Below are 3,928 nucleotides of genomic sequence, written 5' to 3'. Positions count from 1 at the left end.
TATTCAAAAATAAAAACATCATCGCTTTCTCAAAATCACATAAAGTCATATTATAACATCGACTGAGATAAAGAATAAAATGAAATATTAAAAACACGATGTATCTCGCTGCATTGCGCGAGTACTCTTCTAGTTAACTAAGATATGTAAAGTTAATCAACTATATTTTTATTTATATTATATATAATACTTATTCAAAATTAATATTTAATGTAGATGCTTTTTAAAATTTATATTTGATTATGTAAATCCAAATTTTTTAATATTATAGGGGATTTGAGAATCCGCATTTTGTGAGAGATGTGAGTTCTCATTTTTTTTAAGAAACGTTATATAATTTAAAACGAATTCCTAAATAAATGCTCCAAAAAAGACAGCTAAATTAAAATCGTTTAAACCGTTTATAACCGGAGTCTTTGAATCAACCAAAAATTAACTAAGGTTCTAACCCGCTTCATACCAGTTTAAGTTACAAAAGATCTACACATAACTGTCTAGACAAAAGACTAAATCTAATCATGTCCTTTGCTCTTATCCAACCTCCAACTACTTGGCCTTGAGATGCATACTACAGTCAGCTTATAAAGCTCACTGAGTTTGTGGTTTGTGTGAATAAAATCATATTTTGACATATATATACACACACATGCATATATATATATATAGAGAGAGAGAGAGAGAGAGAAAGAGAGAGAGGGGACGTTTCAAATGCAACTCATCACATTTGTACAACCAATGTAACTCAATCAATTAATATATTTACGGAAATTATGAGAGTTCATTTATTATAATTTAAATATTTATGGAAGATAACTATGACTTATTAGTTATGATCAATACTTTATGTTAGGAAACAATTAAAACTTTTATGAAATCACATATTAATCAAATTAAATGGATGGTTAAGATTGAGTTGTATTGGTTGTAGAAATGTAAAGGGTTCCATAATAACTCATACAATATATATATATATATATATATATATATAGGGTTTATTTCAAATACAACCTATTGCATTTGTACAACCAATGCAACCCAATAAACTAAAATATTTATGGAAATGATTAGAGTTCATTTATTATGATTTAAATATTTATGGAATATGAATACGGTTCATTAATTATGATTAATACTTTATATTAGGAAATAATCAAAACCTCTATAAAATCACATATTAATCAAATGAAATGGACGGTTGAGATTGGGTTGTATTGGTTGCACAAATGACAAAGGTTGTATAATAACCAACCTCTATATATATATATAGGAGGTTTACTTTGCAAACAACGTTATTTGTATAAACCGTACAAATCTCATTCAATCAATCATAATTTTTTATTTTGTTCATTTTTTTTTGTAGTTATGAGAGGTTGATTAATCATTTTTATTGTGAAGGGTGTTAATCATGAGTATTATCATCTTCATTATTTTAATTTTAGAGAAATACATGAAACAGTTTCATTAAAATTTCATTAAATATTATATGAAACAACTTCATCAAAAAAAATATATTATATGAAACACTTTCACAAGATTAAACAATTTCATGAAAAAATCTCATAAGATTAAACAATTAAATCGACGGATGAGGGTGGTTTGCACGGTTTATACGAATTGGGTGATTTGCATTTGATCGCCCCCCCCCCCTCTCTCTCTCTCTCTTTCTATATATATATATATATATATACATATACATATATATATATGGCATATATGCATGCTTTATAATAAAAGTCACAACTTTTACAAAAATATTTTTGAAAACACTGAAAAGAAGAGATCTCATATAATGTTTAGTCGAGTATGGGTCATTTAGTCACAAACACGACCTCAGTTGATATGACAGTCTTAATTGATCACCCATTTATCTGAATCGTGTTTTATACTGGTCGTGACTTACTTGTCAGATGTCGTGATCCCAGATTATCAAGTCTAATTCAATCAAACTAATCAAAGATCAAGAACAATAATAGGAAATAAATATGTCGGCATGCTTGTATTGATAAACTTTGGAGTACCAGTTCTTGATTACAATGATCTCACTCAATCTATCAAAGTGTACGAATGAATCTATCAAGTTCTAACTAACAAAACAGAAAAATTGCTATTTATAGCAACCCCAAAATAGAAAGACAACTAACCTTCTATAAAAGGAAACTACAATACAAAGCATTATAAAACATTTTTAGCACCGGAATTTGAATACAACATTTTGTTCCAACAATCTCCCCCTTTAATTGGATTCAAGTCCAAAACAACAACAATCTTCAGAAAGCTCTAACAGACCAACACAATGTCAAATTTCAAATTCAGCTTGTATATTTATATTTAGCTATGTGGTATGTGATTGTTGGGAGGTGGTGAGCAAGGTCGAATATGAGTAGGTGATTGAATTATATTTTCTATTATCTTACTTCACTTTTGAAATTGTGTGTGTGCATAATCCTTTTATTTTGTAGGGATCTCATCTACAAGATAGTTGCATTGTGTAAGAAGGGATTGCAAAAGCCAAAGGTTGGTTGTTACTTGTATGTCGATGTTTTAGATTCTTTTGTCTATGATTTACAGCATGCAGCCATATTTCATGTTTTTGGTGTCTTCGAAGCTATGGACACTTGGTAGGAATCTCGCTGGCCTATTTGTCAACAAGCGTATAATCATTTTCCTAGTAGATGTTGGTTGCTTCGCTTTATGCTATTGAAGTTGTATCCTGAAGCTTATCAGAGAAGGGAAAGTCAAGTGATGGGTATGTTATTCAAAAGTAATGTCTTTGCTTCTACGACCCGGTTAACTTATGCATTGGATTAATTATGGTCACTATTAATAGGTATCTGGTTCCCCAAAATAATTATGCCTAGCAGTTTCCAAATATAATTCCAAATCCAACTTTATTACTCCTTTGAACCAAATGATTGTAAAAACAACAGATGCACATGACTGCTGGAACAGGAGCATAACAGTTGCCAACATAAAGAAATCATCCTTATCCCTCCAAACCCAAGAACCAAAAGAATTGACGGCAAGCAAACGGCCAGAAGGCTGCCGAAATGGAATAACGTCGAAAAGATTGTTACAAAATTCTGAATCACTTATTCAGAGTTAAAAGATAGAAATTTCATCAACTCTGAAGACTAAAATCCAGAAGTCTGAAGAAATTATTCAGAGTTTGGTGCTTAGCAGAATGTTTTGCAACTCTAAATGCTTTATTGAGAGTACGATACTTAGTAGAATTAATATAAAACTCAAAAATCTGAATATTTAACTCTTGAAATTCAACAAATATTTTTAAGTAGTTAAATTTAACATACGCAACTTACTAAAAAATTAAACATTTTCTCATCTAAAGGTTTAGTAAATAGGTCTGAAAGTTGGAAGTCTGTTTGTACAAAGTATATTTATATTGTACCTTTTTTAACATGATTTTTTATGGAATGATATCTTATATCAATATGATTTGAGTTGGAGTGTTGAACAGGATTAGTAGTGATAGCAATTGCACTCCCAGACGGATCTACAATAGTTTAAAGGTAATAGTTTGTAGAAAGGAGATGAATACAAACACACAAAATTCACTTTTTACTCCTTTATTGATGAGAAGATCGGTCAAATGACAAAACCAAGCCTGATAATGAACAACATAGCTACTGTCACAATCATAACACCAAAGACAGTAACAAATCTGAGGGCTTATTTGTTTTTTAAAATTTTCCTCTTAATTTCCTCTTATGTCTGAATCGGTCAGACATATAGACTTTCAGATCGTTTGTTTTTTAAATGATTGGATATTTCAGTTAAATTTAATTGAAATGAATTGATTCAGATTTCAGACTTCAGAAGTTTGTCAGTTTACAAAAACAAACAGTCTTATTGATTCAGATTTCAGACTTCAGACGTAAAAACAAACAGTCTGACTGATTCAGATTTCAGA

Source organism: Cynara cardunculus (genome assembly GCF_001531365.2).
Source record: "Cynara cardunculus var. scolymus isolate 2C chromosome LG 13, CcrdV1, whole genome shotgun sequence".
Classification (NCBI taxonomy): domain Eukaryota; kingdom Viridiplantae; phylum Streptophyta; class Magnoliopsida; order Asterales; family Asteraceae; genus Cynara; species Cynara cardunculus.
The sequence above is the reverse complement of the archived record's forward strand: the minus strand, read 5'-3'. Positions refer to the sequence as shown.